The 19,169-nt window shown below is 36.3% G+C and overlaps 1 pseudogene; it reads left to right on the top strand.

Annotated features, from left to right (window-relative positions):
- Positions 1-16,228: 16,228 nt before the first annotated feature.
- On the top strand, positions 16,229-17,288 carry LOC140509134 (eukaryotic translation initiation factor 3 subunit H pseudogene; annotated as a pseudogene).
- The last annotated feature ends 1,881 nt before the right edge of the window (positions 17,289-19,169 follow it).

Here is a 19,169-nt window from a genome sequence, read left to right as displayed (position 1 = left end):
ATTATATTTATATACCACAGCATGTTCAGTCATTCCCAAATTGACAGGTATCACCTTAATTTCCAATATTTTGTCACCAGGAATAGAGATATTATAAAAATTTTTTGCACATGTAGGTCTTTTTTTCCCTTTTTTATGATCTCTTTGGGATACAGAACTAGTAGTGCTATCGTTGGATCAAAGGCTAAGAACAGTTTGCGGGGGTTTTTTTGGCATAATTTCAATTAGCACTCCAGAATAGTTGGATTAGTTCACAACTCCACCAACAGTGAATTAGTGTCCCAATTTTCCCACATCTTCTCCAGCATTTATCATTTTCCTTTAGCAAATCTGATAGGTCTTACATAGTACCTCAGAGTTGTTTTAATTTGAGTTTCTTTAATCAAAAGTGATTTAGAACATTTTTTCATATGCCTATATACAACTTCCTTTCTGTCATCTAAAAACTTCCTTTTCATATTCTTTAGCCACTTATTAGTGAAGTAATGACTTGCACTCTTAAAAATTTGACTTGGTTTTCTATGTATGTGAGAAATGAGACCTTCATCAGAGAGACTGGCTATAAAGATTGTTTCCCATCTATCTGCTTTCCTTCCAATCTTGGTTATATTGGCTTTGTTTACGCCAATCAAACCAAAATTAGAAGTGAAGTAGAAAGCTGGGGAACATTATTTTTACAGCCAGGGTGTCTGATAAAGTCTTAATTTTTCAAACATATAGAGAACTGAGTCATTTTGTTTTAAGAATACAAGCCATTCCCCCATTGACAAATGGTCAGATTATACAAACAGGTAGTTTTCAGATGAAGAAATTAAAGCTATCTATAGTTATATGAAAAAATGCTGTAAATCACTCTTAATTAGAGAAATGCAAATTAAAACAACTTTAAGGTTCCACTTCCCACCTATATTGGAGAATATGGGATATAATTAGAACACTGATGCATTGTTGGTGGAGATATGAATTAACCCAATCATTCTGAAGAGCAATTTGAAACTATGCCCAAAGGGTTATAAAACTGTGCAAACACTTTGATCCAGCAATACTACTAATAGATCTGTATCCCAAAAAGATCATAAAAAGGGAAAAGGATCCACATTTCCAAAAATTATTTATATCAGTACTTTTTTATCTTTATTTTTTTATCAACTCTTTCTTTGTTGTAGTGGCAAAGAATCAGAAATTGAAGGGATGCTCATCAACTGAGGAATGGATGAATAAGTTGTGGTATAAGAATGTAATACTATGAAATACTATTGTTCCATAAGAAATGATGAGCGGGAAGATTTCAGAAAAAACCTGGAAAGACTTACATAAACTGATGCTGAGTGAAGTGAGCAGTACAAGGAGAATATTGTATACACAGTAACAAGCAAATTGTGCAATGACCAACTATGATAGACTTTGCTCTTCTCAGCAAGTCTATTATCTAAGACAATTCTAAAAGACTCATGATTGAAAATGTTACCCACATCCAGAGAAAGAACTATGGATTTTGAATGCAGATCACAGTATACTCTTTTCTTTCTTTTTTTTCTTTCTTGTGGTTTTCCCTTTGGTTCTGATTCTCATTGAAACATGATAAAGGTAGAAACATGTTTAATATGACTGCACATATATAGACAATATTAGATTTCATGCCATCTTTGGGAGGGGAAAGTAAAGGAAGGGTTAAAATCTCATAAAATCTTATAAAAATCTTATAAATAAATCTTATACTCAAAATCTTGTAAAAGCAAATGTTAAAAACTAAAAATAAATAATTTTTAAAAAAGAATTTCGAATTTTGTATTTAAGTGAGATTATCAATTTGTTCTTTTTTTTTTCACTTTTTTAGTTCCATGCCCAATTCATTGATCTCATCTTTCTCATTTTTTTAGTGTAAACATTTAGAGATATAAATTTTCCCCCAAGAACTGCTTTGGCTGCATTTTATAAGTTTTGGTGTGTTATCTCATTACTGTCATTCTCATGGATGAAATTATTGATTGTTTCTATGATTTGTTGTTTGACCATTTCATTCTTTAGGATTAGATTGTTTGCTTTTCAATTAATTTTTAATCTTTCTTTATTTCCATGGCCCTTTGTAACATGCACTTGTTATTGCACCATGATCGGAAAAGAATGTGTTCAATATTTCTGCCATTCTCCATTTGATTGTAAGGTTTTTATGCCCCGATACATATCAATTTTTTGTGAGTGTAGGTGCCATGTGCTGCTGAAAAAAACATATTTCTTTCTGTCCCCATTCAATTTTCTCCAGAGGTCTATCATAATAACCTTTTCTAAAATTCTATTCACATCCTTAACTTCTTTCTCATTTATTTTGTGATGACATTCATCTAGATCTGAGAGGGGCCAGTAGTAGTCCCCCATTAGTAAACTCTTGCTGTCTATTCCTTTCTGTAACTCACTTAATTTCTCTTCTAAGAATGCTATACCACTAGGTGCATATATGTTTAACATTGATACTACTTCATTGTCTATGCTGCCTTTTAGCAAGATGCAATTTCCTTCCTTATCTCTCTTAATTAGATCAGTTTTTGCTTTCGCTTTGTCTGACATCAGGATTGTTACCCATGCTTTTTTCGTACTTCAGCTGAAGAATAATATATTCTGCTCCAGCCTTCTTACTTTACTTTGTGTGTTTCTCTTGACTTCAAATGTATTTCTTGTAAGCAACTTATTGTAGGATTCTGATTTTTAATCCACCCCACAAGTCACTTCCCTTCTATGAGAAAATTTATCCCATTTACATTCATAGTCATGATTACTGCATATTTCCTTCCATACTATTCCTGCCCTCTGTTCTTATTTTTCTTTATCCTTTCACGCTGTACCTCCTCGGCAGAGTTTTGTTTCTGACAACCATATCCTTCAATCTACCTTCCTTTCTATCATCTGGTCTTTTCTTTTTCTTTCCCCTTTTCTTCGCTGCTTCCCCATCGAATAAGATAAATTTCTACACTCAACTGAGTGTGTATGTTAACCTTTCTTTGAACCTAATCTAATGGAAGTAAAGTTCAAATGATGCTCACCCTCTTTCACTTTTTTCCCTCTACTATAGGATGTTTTGTACCTCTTCATGTGATATAATTTGTTCTATTTTGCCTCTCCCTTTCTTCTTCTCCCAGCACAATTTATTTTTCATCACTTAATTTTTTTAATATCATTAAACTGAAGTCAACTTATATGCTTGCCATCTATGTATACTCCTTCTAACCGTCCTAACAGAAAGATAATTCTCAAGACATAAATATTTTCCTGTTTAGGAAAAACTGTTTACATTTTATTTTTTCATATTTTTTTATATTTTATTCATTTTATATATTTTTCTTTCCTGTTTATCATTTTAGCCTTCTCTTGAGCCTTTTATTTGAAGACTGAATTTTCTGGACATCTCTGGTTATTTCATCAGGAAAGTTGGAATGTCCCCTATTTCATGGAATGTCCATCTTTCCCACTGAATGATTATGCTCAGTTTTGCTGGGTAGTTGACATTGTAATTCAAGCTCCTTTACATTCCATAAAATCATATTTCAAGGCCTCTGATTCTTTAATATAGAAGCTGCTTGGTCCTGCTTAATTGTGACTGTGGATCCTTGATATGTGATATTTTTTTCTGAATGTTTGCAGTATATTCCCCTTGGCCTGAGAGTTCTGGAATTTGGCTGCTGTACTCTTCGGAATTTTCATTTGAGCATCTCTTTCTGGAGGTGATCAGTGAATTCTTTCAATGACTATTTTGCCCTCTGGTTCTAGGATGTCAGGGCAGTTTTCCTTGATAACTTCTTGAAAGATGTTGTCCAGGTTATGTTTTTTCTTTTATTTGTTTTGTTTTTTATCAGGGCTCTCAGGTAGTCCAATATTGCAGCTGCCTGAACAGGGACCCAGCTAGCTGGATAACTCAGCTCCTCCTCCTCCCCTTCCTTCTCCTCTCCAAAGTAAGGTAAATTTGGATTGCCAGAAGATGCTCAGTTAACTTGGGTTTTACTGGCTAGATTCCTTTCCTCCCCTCCCCTCCCCTCCCCTCTCTTCTCCACTCTTTTTCTCTCCTCTCCTATCTCTCCCCTTAAAACTACTGCACTCTGAAGCTCATACTTTGGATAACACTAGGACCCTGCCTAAGGGCTCTCTTCTGGATCCTCTTGGCTTAAGAGTGATTATCAATAGTAACTGTTGCAGTTTCCCTCCCAGCCTGATGTCTTTCTTTTTCTTTGCCTCATTAAAGGGGCTATCCCTTGGCTACTTGTTAAACAGGTCTATTCAAGGAATGGGTGTTACCTCCCCCTAAGTAAGTACCCAAATAGACCTTGGCCTAAGGGAGTCAAGGTTTCCCAGTGCATCCTGGGTCATCTCCAGTCATCCTGATCAATATCTGGTCACTGGATTCAGGTGGCATCAGAGGAGAAGTGAGGCTGATGACCTTTCACAGCCCTCCCTCACTCAAAACAAAGTCAAGTGCAAGTCATATCATCATTTCTCTGATGGCACGTTCTTGAGCAATGAAGAATGAACACAATTTATCTCTTTGCCTCTACTTTCCAGGTCAGTTTGATTTTCCAGTGAAATATTTTACATTTTATTCTATTTTTTAAATTCTTTTGATTTTGTTCAACTGATGTTTGATGTCTCATAAAGTCAGTTTATATTGGTCAAATTCTAATTTTTTTTAAGGAATTATTTTCTTCAGGCAGCTTTTGTACCTCCTTTACCATTAGACCAATTCAACATCTAAAGGAGTTTTTTATTCCTTTATCAGTGTTTTTTTTCCCCCAATTCAGCCAATTCTATTTTTTCATGGAGTTGTTTTCTTTAGTCAATTTTTTTGCTTTCTTTTTCAAGCTCTTTACTTTTTGTCATAATTTTTCTGCATAAGTCATTTCTTTTCCCAATTTTTCATCTATATCTTTTACTTGATATTAAGATCCTTTTTGAGCTCTTCCAAGAGGACCTTTTGAGCTTGAGAAAAAATCATATTCATTTTTGAGGTTTCACATGTCAGCATTTTGACTTTGACCTCTTCTAAGTTGCTGATCTGTGCTGTGGCTAAGAGTCCCTGGATAGCTTGCTCAGACACTTCTCTGTGTTCAGCTGTGCACCCTACCTGTAAGATCTATGAAGAGGTGAAGAATTCATGACCAAACAATAGATAGAGAACATTAGAAAATATAAAATAATTAATTTTGATTGTTTTAAATTAAAAAGGTTTTGCACAAACAAAACCAATTCCAGCCAAGATTATAAGGAAAGCAGAAAGATGAGAAAAAATCTTTACAGCAAATCTCTCTGATAAGGCCTCATTTCTCAGATATATAGAGAAACTGAGTCAAATTTACATGAATACAAGCATTCTTCAATCAATAAATGGTCAAATTATATGAACAGGCAGTTTTTGAGATGAAGAAATCAAAGTTATCTCTAGGTATATGAAGAAGTGCTCTAGACCACTTCTGATTAAGGAAATGCAAATTAAAACAACACTGATCTACCACCTCATGCCCATCAGACTGGCTAATATGACAGCATAATATGCTAAAGATGTGGGAATATTGGGACATTAGTGCATTGTTGGTGGAGTTGTAAACTTATTCAACCACAGGGCAATTTATTTTCCCAATTTTTCTACTATCTCTCTTATGTGATTTTTCACTTCCATTTTTATCTCTTCCATGATTTCCCTCTGGGCTTGAGACCACGTGCTATTTTTCTTTGGTATTTTGCCAAAAAGTATTTTGATATTGTTGTCCTCTTCTGAGTTTGTGTCTTGATCTTCCCTGTCACCTTAGTGATTTTCTATGAACAAATGTCTGTTTGTTTTGGGGTTTTGCTCAACTTTTTTGCCGTTTTCCTTTCTTCTAAACTAGAACTCTGGGACTTACTCAAGCTTCTTATGCCAGGTACTACAGACCCTTATTGTTTACCTCATGCTGCACTGATGTTGGCTTGAGGCCCACAGGTGACCCTTATGTTTGGCGCTGCACTGAGGATTTGCAGTAGGAAGTAACTAGTGCTGCCAGAGGTCTTATGCATTTGGCAGCTTAAGTGGTGCTAAGCTGGGGTTCTAATGGTGGTGTCTTCAGTGTGTCAAGTTCTGTGAGGTGTTTCCACTTTTATCTGGGTCTACACTTAAAGCACTGGTGGCCTGGCTGTTCGTCTGAATCTATGCTGAAGAATACGGTGGTTCATGGAGCTGGTGTGTCAATTCCCCTGGCTATACTGAGGCAAATGGTGAGTCTGGGTGTTAGTGGTTTTCTGCTCTACCACATTGTTCACAAATTTAACCATTCTCAATATATCAATTAACTAGCATTGGAAATATTCTATTTTGGGAACCCTGTTTTGTTTATGACGTAACAGTGTCCAAAATTCTCACCTAGGCAGAAGGAAACACTAAACTGCACAGATATGTTATTGAAATGACAAAAAAAATTTCTGGATTCCCTATCCCCAACCCCCAAAAAGGAACAACTGTCCCTCAAAGCAGAATGGAATGTGTTGTAAAATCAAATAACCGTACTTTGATAATTCAGTGGCTATCCATGGCTATGTGACCTTATTGCAGACTCTCCATATCTTCCTTCATTGTATGGGATTCACCTGCATCCTTCCATCAATTCTCCACAGGAAAATTAATCAATATGCTGGGAACCTTTTAGATCTCTTAAAATTATTATTATTTTTAATTTATTTCATTTTCATTTGGGGAACAAAACAAGCATTTTCATAACAGTATAATAAAAAAATGATTATGTATGAAACTACAAATCAGCCATGTGCAACTTGCTATTCCATCTGAATATATAACAAAATTATCACACAAATTTCTTCCTGTCTTCTTTTTCTTCCCCATCCCCTGCCCTGGCACACATACATGCACACACACATGCACATGTACACATATATGTACCCACATGCATATGTGCATATGTAAAATTATTCTATATATACTTCTATTCCTTCTATGAATGCAGTTATAATTTTTCTTCCTATTTCCTTTATTTTTAATTTGTGTATTAATAAAAGTCAAAATGACTTAGTTGGTCAAAGTTGTATAATACTGTTGTTACTGGATACAGTGTTCTCTTGGTTCTCCTCACTCTGCTCTTCATCATTGTTCTTCTCTACTATTCCAAGCTTTGAGTGTTTTGTGCAACTGTTTCCAGAGATAATTTTAAGGATCTGTAAGTTTTCAGTTCTTCCAAATTTGGTATGATCTAAGGAGAGGTGATTACTCGTCTCCTGGCTCATGTTCTTGTCTGTGAGTGACCACAAGCACCCTTTTCTGTTCTGAAACTGTGAGAAGGGTTCCTACTCCACTGCTGCTACAAGCTCTGCCATGCCAGTGCTCCTCCTCACCCTAGGATGGCCACCCTGTATTACGTCCAATTATGGGCAAAGCAATAGAGTCCTGTCTAGGTGCCAGCAAAGAAACCCTATATAATCTCCTGACCCGTTGTTTAATTCCATTTTTGTCTGTGGGCTGAGAGCTCTGGAAACACCTGTTTCCACTGCTGCCACTGCTGATTCAGCTACTCCCATGTCACATTCCTGGTTTGATGGGGTGAGGGCTGTCCTGGGGCTGAAGCTAGACTGTGCTCCTCTCTCACTTAGGTTGACAATCCTTTCATACTGACCTTCTAACACACTCTTTGGTGTTTGTGAATTGAGAAGCCTGGAAACTGCCACATATGCCAGTGATTCAGTCCCCTAAGGCCTGCTTAGGGTTTTCTGGACTTCGTCTCTACCTGTGTGGCCTGCATTGGACTGCTTTCTGCTCTCAGCCTGGTGCAACAGACCTTTTCCCGTCAATCTTCCAGTTTTTATTGGGCTGGGAATTTGTTTCACTCTGTCTTTTTGTGGGTTCTGCTGCTTAAAATTTGTTTAGAGTCATTTTTATAGGTATTTAGAAAGGCTTGGGGAAGAGCTCTGGCAAGTCCCTGCCTTTACTCCACCACCTTGGCTCCACCCCTCATTTCAGAAAATTTAAAAAGCAATGTAAATTCTAGCTACTATCCCTAGAAATTATATATGTAACCATATTCCCTCATTAAAAGTGTCCAGTAATACCTCAAAATAAGAACAGGTCAAATGTGACAGGGATAAAATTTAGATCCCAGTCTATACTTCTGCCTAGGATACTTTATCTGCATAAAAAGTAAAACTAAATATCATGACTATTATGTGTTTTGACCCTCATTCAAAATGCTATCATAAGGAGCTTAGGTGACTCAGTGTCAATAGCCCTTTTGAGAATAAAAAATATGAGTAGTATGTTAGTGTACAAGGATTTCTTGAAGCCTCTACTATGACAGGTACCATATTTAGCTTTTTCACTAACTAGCAGATTGACCTTGATTAAATCATTTGTCTTTTACCTTTATAAAAAAGAGATAATTTAAAAATGGAGTTGCAAAGGTCTTTAACACATTGAAACATAAACAGGAAGGAGGTCCTAAAAATCATTAGTAAGTTGAGTGTCATAGCCATGAGATCCACCTATGACCCACTTTTTCCAAATTTTGTCATGCCATCAGATTGACTGGTTGGTTATTGTCCTTCATTCTTAAAGAGGACCAAAATGACACCTCTACATTGGAGTCAACATATAGTCTGTCTGACTGTGTCTGATTAGACCAATAAGAGCTCAGAAGGCTTCTGCCATAGGTCAGGCACAAATAGTTCAAGTGAATATTTTGAGTGGAGATGTCTCTAAATTTACACATCTTGTATTTCTTTTGAGTTACTTCAATTCTGCATTTCTTGTTGAGTTTGACTTGCACTATTATTTCCCATAAACCCGTCTTGAAGTCTAACTCCCAAATCACTGAGTTAAAATGGAAAGAATGAGAAAGGTATAGGAAAGAAAGCCATCCTCAAAATGGAACCTGAAAAAGGAGAAAGCTGGAGTTTGCTGGGTTTTCCTACTGTACTATCAAGTTACTATATTATCAAGGATTAGTGTAGCAGATTAGCAGTCTTTCACCTTCTAGGTAATAGGACAAGTGAATGCTGTATTAAAGAAGAAAGTGTTAATTCCCTCTACCACAGTGAGGTAGCATGTTCGTCATACTAGTATGGAAGGACTCAGTTAAGACCACAGAACTAAGGGTCCTGAATAGCATTAATGTTCAGAGTCAGAAAAGAGGGCAAATAGAGGGGCTTCAAGGGATGAGCTATCATATTCTAGCTAGATCTGGGAGGTTTAAGAGCTTTGTTTCCATTTCAATCCCATATCTATTCCTTCTTTTTCTCTCTGAATTTCTTTTCTCTTACATATACAAACTTACATAGGATTTTGAAATATAGAAGTAAATCAACAATTATTTATTAAGCACTTACAATGTGCTAAGAACTGTGTGGAGGCCTGAAGAAACAAAGAAAAGTAAAAAGAGTTGCTCCCTAAATATGTATGAGATACTAAGGGATCAAAGGTGGGTAGGGAGGGCATTCTTTGCAATTCTGGAAGATAACCAGTGCTAAGTCATGAATCAGAATACTAAGAGTGACATCTGAATGTAATAATGTTATTAAGAAAGACTTATAAGGTAGGGGTAAAACACAAACTTAATAACTAGTGAACCTAGGTTTGACAAAGTTCATTCAAAAAGTGTATTTAGAAAAATAAAAGAAACAAATACTACATTATTCATAAATAAAGACAGGCATGGTTACGGTCCTACAAATTCTTGCAATGAAAAAGAAATGAAGAACTTGAGCAACAAATCAAATAACCAAAGTTCCTCCCTTCCAAAAAAAATTAAGCTTGAAATTTTTAGCTTTATTGTGTGGGAAAATAGCAGAAGGGAAGAAGGAGGAAAAAATATTTTAGAAAGGCAGCAGTTTGGGCTAAACTAATGAAAAAAGGCTTGTGGGTTTGGGATGCATCCATTTCTTTTGCTTTAATTTCCGATGGGAGCTCTGGCGGGAAAAAAAAGAATGTGCTTTGATTGGGAGAAAGCCAGGTTTCTGATTTGTTATTCCCCATCTCATTCACAGAGGCCCATTCCCACCCTGATAAGGTCCCTTTCTGGTCTGCTTATCTGAATATTTCTCTTCTTCCTATCTTTTTCAGTCCTTCATTTCAGGAGAAAGAATAGGAAAGCTAAACTAGATGAGGGCATAGAAAGCAAAGGAGAAGGAAAAGAGGGGAAGATTGAGAAGATAAGGAGAAATTATTTTAGAAAAATAATTTTAGAGTGAGCCATTCATTAAACATTTATTAAGCACTTTCTATGAGTCAGACCCTGAGCTAAGAGCTAGGAAGACAAAGAAAGGCAAAATCCAATCTCTACTCTTAAGGAGCTTACAGTCTAACAGAGATTCCAATGAAATGTAACATTCAACAGATGATAACCATGTCAAATATAATCTTTTAAATGTGATATAACTTCTATCCTTAAAGAACAATAATACTCTAGAGGGTGGGGAACCTGTGACCTTGAGGCCACATATGGCCTTCTAGATCATTAAGTGTAGTCCTTTGACTGAATCCAAAGTTCACAGAACACATCCTCTTAATCAAAAAGATTTGTTCCATGGTTTGGATTCAGTGAAAGGGCTGCACTTGAGGACCTAGAGGACTATGTGTGACCCTGAGGCCACAAGCTCCCCATCCCTGGTAAGCAATGCCAATGTACCTGTAATGATCAAGTGTTGTTCTTGGAGTCAGCAAGATCTATGATCAAATTCAGTCTTAGACACTTATTTACATGACCTTGGGCAAGTGAACCTCTGCGTGGTTCAGTTTCCTTAACCATAAAATTGGGATGAAAATATCACTTATACCCCCAGGATTCTTGTAAGGATCAAATGATATAAGATATGTAATGCATTTCTCTAATTTTAAAACACTATATAAATGCTAATTTTTGTGGTTGTTATCTTTATTAATTACATATACTGGGTCAGGGGAACTGAAATATAAAGAAATTACCTTTATGTTTGTTGATGGTAAGCAATTTACATTTTCTTACATTTGGACAAATTAGATTGTTGACAAGATTGGAGGAGTTATAAGAAAGAGACTTACTAATTTTCATCATTATTAATATATTTAGATTAATCATAGTTTTTCAAAAAGATTTATATACACTGAGTCATTTTATTCTCATAATAATTATGTGAGAGTTGCTACTACTATCATGAAAATAACAACTACTATTACTTCTTATTTTTATTTTTACCTCTGGATTCTATTCTAGGGATTTTGATACAATAAGCCCCATTTTATAAGTGAAGAACATGAGACTCAGAAAGATTAATCTTCTTGTCCATGACCCACAGCTAGTGATGCTCAGAAGCAGGACTCAAACATTAGTCTTAGGTCTTGCCTTCTTTCTACTATGTAGAAACATATCTGTAAATTTTCCTTTAAAATCTGTTGGAAGAGAAATTGAGGTCCTTTAGGCACATACAAAAAAAAAAAAAGAGAGAGAGGCTGTACAAGCAGTAATCATCATACTTAGTCATTTTGCCCAAGGTCACTCCTGATATAGAGAAAACATTTTGAGATCCAGGGGTAAAGACTAAAGCTAACATTGTTATTGGGAAATTAGGCATTACTACATCTGTGGGTCATTATTGCTAAATGGAAGAGTGACTTAACATTCTAATAGCTTTACTTCATAATTTCTGAACATTAACAAGGACTTCCCCTATATAATTGTGTCTGCTGAATTCCCAAAAGGAGATAGCCTATGGTAATGGGAGAAGTCCTGAAGTGAGAGTCAGCAGGCCTGGATTCTAATAACAGTTCTGAAAATAATAAATCACAAAATCATGAGATAAATGAACTGCTACTCGGTGAAATGACACACCTTTGTCGTAATCCAATTAGTGGTACAGCTAATAAAATAGCATTTCTCTTGTACGTACAATGTATTATGAATGCAATAGGGACTGTACGGATTTTAAAGATGAATACTCCATGGCTCCTGGTTTCACGGGACTAAGAATATGAGATGTGTACGCACACACACACACAAAAATGGATAACCAAGGTATAATTTGATAGGTACCAAAATAGGAAGAATCTTAAAATCTGAGTTGTCATATATCTTCCATTAGTAGCTATGAGTAAGTCACTTCATCTTTCTAAGCTTAGCTCTTTACTTTGCAGTGGGCCAAATAATACACTTCCCATATCACAGGTTTTGATGAGTGTATCCAAGAAGAGGAATTGGAAAATTTTGGCTTGAATCTTAGCTCTGCTTCTTACTATCTATTGATTTTCAAAAAGTCACTTCACTATTCTGGGCCTCAGTTTCAACTTCTGTAAAATGAGAAAGTTGAGTTGGAAGATTTTTCAACTCCCTTTCTGCTTCAGATTCTCTGATCATGGAAGAACACAAATACAACTTGCTTAATTCCTAGACAGTACCCTGTAAATATCTGTAAGATCATAGGACCACAGATTTAGAGGTAGAAGAAAGATAAGATGCCATTGAGTTTAATCACCTCACATTATGAGACCCAGAGAGTACAAGTGATCATAAAACCAGCCCAAGTTCAACAACTTAGCAAGTGTCTGAGGCAGCATTTGAACTTGTTTGCCATACTCCAAATTTATCTCTCTATCCACTGCACCACCTACCTACCTATGGCTGATGGAGAATCAGGAAATGGCAATGTTGAAGAAGGAATATTACCACTTCCTCAACCTGACCAATGAGTTGGGCCACTGCTCAATGAGCTAGTACTAGAAAGGGTAGCCTGGGGGGCTGTATCTTCAGGAGGGACCCAAGTCTCAGTCAGAACCAAAAAATGAATGGAGTGGTAAAGGAAAATATGTAAGATGAAACTAGGTTTGTTGCTTATGGAGCACGGATTCCAGAGAGCAAAATGGAAAAGGCTGATAGTTTTGGGATGGGTTATAGGTAATTGCGGGAGAAAGGATATGGACAATGGGGAACATGAAATGGAGATTGGAATGGTGACCTCAGGGGGTTCAGAAATCATTGAATGAGAAGTGTAAGATCAAGGGGGTGGAGTTTGCTATTCATTGAGGGAAGATTTTAGAGAGATTATGAACTTCCATACAGGTATGGCTCAGGTTGGAATTCTTTGACAAGGATTTCAAAGCCTTAGGAAGATAAGGTAAGGTAGGAAATAATGGGAGTACAAAGAATGGTATTATCCTCCTCTCCTCAATCTCCTTCTGAAATTCCAAAATCAAGACAACCAGAAATGCAATTGTAAACATTTCTAAATCAGCTCCTAATCAAAAGGGAAAAACACTTTAAGAAGACAGAACAAAGGCAAGTGCCTAAGAACAACAATCAATGGTACCATAAATGAAAGAAAATCTTGCAATATATTACAGCAGATAAAGGCTTATGAGTAAGTATACCTTATACTACAAAACTAATACATACCTTCTAAAGTTGGAAGGAGAGATAAACCTTCTTATATGATGTAAAATTTCAATTATTTCAAAACGAGAACTGAATTAATTTGGGAATATAAACAAGATTCACAAAAAAGAAAACTAGAAAAAAGAATTCCTTTAAGCAACTGGAAACAGATAACTGTTGATGAGGTGTTTACAATCAAATAGGAAAAGACATCAGTGTACTATTAGAATACTCCTTCCTCCAAAAGTACCAGTGGGAAGTTAACTAAGACAAGCACAGTAGCTTTGTATAGTTTTGTTTGATTTGATGGTCTAAAGGAAGAAGAAAAGAAGGAAAAGGAATGCACTAGAGAAGAAATGAGGAAGAAGGAACAACTTATTATTTCATATAAAAGGATTGTGAAAAGTAAAATACAGAAACTCTTCTTTTGAGGAAGAGGTAGAGAAAGTAGGAAATTATTGAACCACACTCTTACATGAACAAGAAAAAAAAGTGTTGGTCACAAACATACACAGAGTATGTTGTAGAAATAAATCAAACTCAATAGGAAAACAAATAGAGACAGGAAGGGAGTAAGGGAAATATAAGTAGGAGAGTGTGATGGGAGAAGAAATAGTCACAAGCAAAACAAATTTCAACTTCAGAAGTTTTATCATCATGTTGGGATAAAAAAGAAAGAAATTATAAAAATCAGACATAGGTGTCCAGGCTTAAATAGAAAAGATAAAAAAATAGAAAATGACTACTTTGGTTACTGATTACCACTATTCACTACTTTGGTTCTATCTTCATCCTTTCTTCTTTGTAAAGAGAAAGTAAAGAACAAAGGAAGGAAAAGTAAAACACATCACAATGGAGAAAGAAATACATAACAATCATAACTGAATTTGAAAAGCAGGAACTCTAACTTATAAAATTCAGAAGAGTAGAAAAATGGATTAGAAAACAGAGTCTTACAATAGGTTGTTCATAAGATAGAAAATGGAAACATAAGGATTCAAAAAGAATTTAAATAAAGTGCTTGAGCAGAATTCATTATGCTCCAGGAAATATCAAAAATCAGTCATCATGGTCCCAAATAGAAACCGTAAACATAAAAATAAAAAAAAAAGAGATTAGTAGGAAAACTATATCATGTTTAATGAAATATCAAAGCTTATATACATGCTGAATGATATAGTATCTAAGTACCTAAAGGAAAAGTTCATCAAATTACAGGGAGTAATAGAAAGTAAAACTATAATACCTGAGGGTCACAGTATCCTCTTTTTTTTATTTTAGAAAATCTAATCCTCCCAAAAAAAGAAAGAAAAGACAAGAAGTCAATGATCTGAATAGAAATTACATAAAGCTAGACATTATAGTTAAAAGGAGTATATACCTATTTCTAAGCTGTGCCAAGTACCTTACAGACATGTACAAGAGAATAAAAACCTCACAAAAAGAGCAAAACATAATTAATGTTTAACACATCATTTACTGACCACAAGATAATAAAAATCCCAAATTCCCACTTTATTAAATAAAGAAGGGGCAGAGCCAAGATGGCAGAGTAGAAAGACACACATACACTAGCCCTTCCCATATAGCCCATAAAATACCCGTAAAGAAAGGCTCTCAACAACTTCTACAGCAGTAGAAGACACAGAACGATGGAGTGGAGGAGATTTCCAGTCTAGAGTGATCTGGAAGCCTGACAAGAAAAGTCAATTGCACAGAACACTGAGCAGAGCCCACCCCAGGACCTGAGCAGGACTTGGGGGCAGAATCTCCATGGCAGCAGCCTCAGTTAACAGATCCCTCAACCCATAGGCACCAAAGGCAGATTCAAAAGTCAGTGAAAGGGGTTTTTTACCTGTGTGACAAGGGAGCAGGGTCTTCCCCTAGCCCTGGCCCCAGACAGCAGCACAGGCAGCAGCAGCAGCAGCAGCAGCAGCCAGCAGTGATGGCTAAAGCGGCCAAGCAGGCCACAGTCAGCATCCATTGTTGGATAAAGCCCCTGGGGTAACTGAGCAGCTGATCTGAACCTCAGCCCTGTGTGGCTGCCCCACCCCTGCCTAAAGCCCCTGGAGGAATTGAGCAACTAATCTGTATCTCAGCCTGGAGCCCAGCCAGGGTGTAAACCCCTCTCCCTTGATTGTGCCACCTTGGATGAACTGAGATCTTCCAGGTCCCCAGAGTATACAATACTTTTGACAAAGGACTCAAAAGTCAAGTAACTGGTTGGGAAAATACCCAAAAAAGGGGAAAAAATAAGACTATAGAAAGTTACTTTCTTGGTGAACAGGTATTCTCTCCCATCCTTTCAGGATGAAGAAAAACAATGTTGACTATCAGGGGAACACATAAAAGTCAAGGCTTCTGCATGGAAAACCTCCAAAATAAATATGCAATGGTCCCAGACCACTGAAGAGCTCAAAAAAGATTTTGAAAATCAAGTAAGGGAGGGGAGTAAAAATTGGGAAGAGAAATGAGAGCAATGCAAGAAAATCAAGATAAGAGAGTCAATAGTTTGCTAAAGGAGACCCAAAAAAATGCTGAAGAAAAGAACATCTTTAAAGATAGGCTAACTCAATTGGCAAAGGAGGTCCAAAAAGCCAATAAGGAGAAGAATGCTTTAAAAAGCAGAATTAACCAAATGGAAAAGGAGGTTCAAAAGCTCACTTAAGAAAATAGTTCTTTAAAAATTAGAATGGAACAAATGAAAGCTAATAACTTTATGAGAAACCAAGAAATTACAAAACAAATCCAAAAGAATGAAAAAAATGGAAGATAAAGTGAAACATCTCATTGGAAAAACAACTGACCTGGAAAATAGATCCAGGAGAGACAATTTAAAAATTATGGGGCTCTTTCCTCCAGTCCTCCACTAAATGGCATCCTGTAAAGAAGGTACTGGCTCTGGTTCTCCCAGTTCAACTTCTACAGCCAATGCATCCTCGGGCAAAGGAAAAGGCAAATGCTGCTTGGGAGATTCGGCCATGAAGTGCAGTTCCACGGCCTGGTTGTTTTGAAAATAATTAAACATTACCAAGAAGAAGGACAGAGGAATGAAGTTGTCCAGGTAGTACTTTTGGGTCTGGTGGTGGAAGACAGACTTGAAATCATTAATTGTTTTCCCTTTCCCCAACACACAGAGGATGATGCTGATTTTGATGAAGTCCTATATCAAATGGAAATGCACAGTCTTCGTCATGTAAATATTAATCATCTTCACGTTGGTTGGTACCAGTCTACATACTATGGCTCTTCTGTCAGCCATGCTGTCCTGGATTCTCAATTCAGTTACCAACATGCAAATGAAGAGTCTGTAGTTCTCATTTATAATCCCATAAAAACTACTCAAGGGTCTCTATCACTGAAGGCATACAGGCTGACTCCTAAACTGATGGAAGTTTGTAAAGACAAAGATATTTCTCCTGAAGCATTGAAAAAGGCAATCACCTTTGAGCATATGTTTGAAGAAGTGCCAATTATAATTAAAAATTCACATCTGATCAAAATACTAATGTGGAGGAAACTAGAAAAGAAATCAACTGTGGCAGATAAACATGAATTGCTTAATCTAGCCAGCAGTAATCATCTGGGGAAGAGCCTACAATTATTGATGGACAAAGTGGATGAAATGAGCCAGGATATTATTAAATATAACACCTATGTAAGAAACACCAGTAAGCAGCAGCAGCAGAAACATTAATATTAGCAATGCCATCAGCAGGAGAATCTATAGCACCAGAACAAAGGAAAACCTCCTCTTCCTGAAGAGAACATGTCCAAACTCTTCAAACCTCCTCAGCCTCCTGCTAGGATGGATTCACTCCTTATTGCAGGCCAAATTAATACTTACAGCCAAAATATCAAAGAGTTCATTACACAGAACTTGGGCAAACTCTTCATGGCTCAGGCTCTCCAAGAATACAACAACTAGAAAGAGAAAACCTGTGATTTCTGGTCTGATAAATTGTTTCCAGATAAAGGCATTGATACATACTCTGAGGTCACCTGTGGACAACTCTTCCAAGAAACAGAATTTTCTTAATGAAAATGACAGTACTCATTTGTTATCATCGACTCATTTTGGCTATGAAACTTCTTATGAAAAAATGAAATTTGTTTTTAATATTCTTAAAAATAATTAAAAAATAAAAATTATGGGACTACCTAAAAGCTATGATCAAAAAGAGAGCCTAGACATCATCTTTCATGAAATTATCAAGGAAAACTGGCCTGATATTCTAGAACCAAGAGGCAAAATAAATATAGAAGGAATTCAGCAATCACCTCCTGAAAGATATCCAAAATGAGAAACTCCTAGGAATATTGCAGCCAAATTCCAGAGTTCCCAGGTCAAGGAGAAAATATTTCAAGCAGCCAGAAAGGAGCAATTCAAATATTGTGGAAATAAAATCAGGATAACACAAGATCTAGCAGCTTCTACATCAAAGGAACAAAGAGCTTGGAATAGGATATTCCAGAAGTCAAAGGAAGTAGGATTAAAACCAAGAATCACCTACCCAGAAAAACTGACTATAGTACTTCAGGGGAAAATGTGGTCATTCAATGAAAAAGAGGACTTTCAAGCATTCTTGATGAAAAGACCAGAGCTGAAAAGAAAATCTGACTTTCAAACACAAGAATCAAGAGTAGCATGAAAAGGTAAACAGGGAAGAGAAATCACAAGGGACTTACTAAAGTTGAACTGTTTACATTCCTACATGGAAAGACAGTATTTGTAACTCTTGGAATTTTTCTTAGTATCTGGGTAGTTGGAGGGATTATTCATACACACACACACACACACACACACACACACACACGCAGAAACAGAGAGAGACAAAGAGAGAGAGCACAGGGTGAGCTGAATAGGAAGGAATCATATCTAAAAAAATAAGATTAAGGGGTGAGAGAGGAATATATTGGGAGGAGAAAGGGAAAAACGTAATGGGACAAATTATCTCTCATAGAAGAGGTAAGAAAAAGCTTTTCCGATGGAAACTTACTCTCATCACATTTGCCTCAAGGAAGGAATAATATGCATACTCAATTTGGTATGAAAAGCTATCTTACACTACAGGAAAGTAGGGGAGAAGAGGACAAGCAGAGTGAGGGAGATGATAGAAGGGAGGGGAAATGGGAGAAGAGAGTAATTAGAAGTAAACATTATAGGGAGGGACAAGGTCAAAAGAGAGAATAGAATAAATGGGGAGCAGGTTAGGATGGAAGAAAGTATAGTTAGTCTTACACAACATGACTATTATGTAAGTCGTTTGCAAAACTACACATATATAGCCTATATTGAATTGCTTGCCTTCTCAGTGGGGATGGGTGGGGAGGGAGGAAGGAAGAGAAGTTGAAACTCAAGTTTTAGGAACAAATGTTGAGAACTGTTTTGGCATACAACTGGAAAATAAGAAATACAGGTAATGAGATAGAGAAATTTATCTTGCCCTACAGGACATGAGAGAAGATAGGGATAAGGGAAGGGAAGGGTGATAAAAGGGAAGGCACATTGGTGGAAAAGGCAATCAGAATGCATGGTGTTTTGTGGGGGGAGGGAAGAGATGGGGAGAAAATTTGGAACTCAAAATTTTGTGAAAATTAATGTTGAAAATTTGAAATAAATAAATAAATATTTAAGAAAAAGAAAAGAAAGAGGAGAATTTGTAGCAAATAAAAAATATAATTACTAGAAAACTATTTTGAAAATTACAGGCCAACAAAACAGATCACTGAAATGTATGAGTATTTGTAAATATATTACATCTTAGAATAGAAAAAATACAAAATTACAATAACACAATCCTAGAAAAAGAA

Source organism: Notamacropus eugenii, chromosome 5 (assembly GCF_028372415.1).
Source record: "Notamacropus eugenii isolate mMacEug1 chromosome 5, mMacEug1.pri_v2, whole genome shotgun sequence".
Classification (NCBI taxonomy): Eukaryota; Metazoa; Chordata; class Mammalia; order Diprotodontia; family Macropodidae; genus Notamacropus; species Notamacropus eugenii.
Note: the sequence above shows the minus strand (reverse complement) of the source record. Positions and strands in the feature narration are given on the sequence as shown.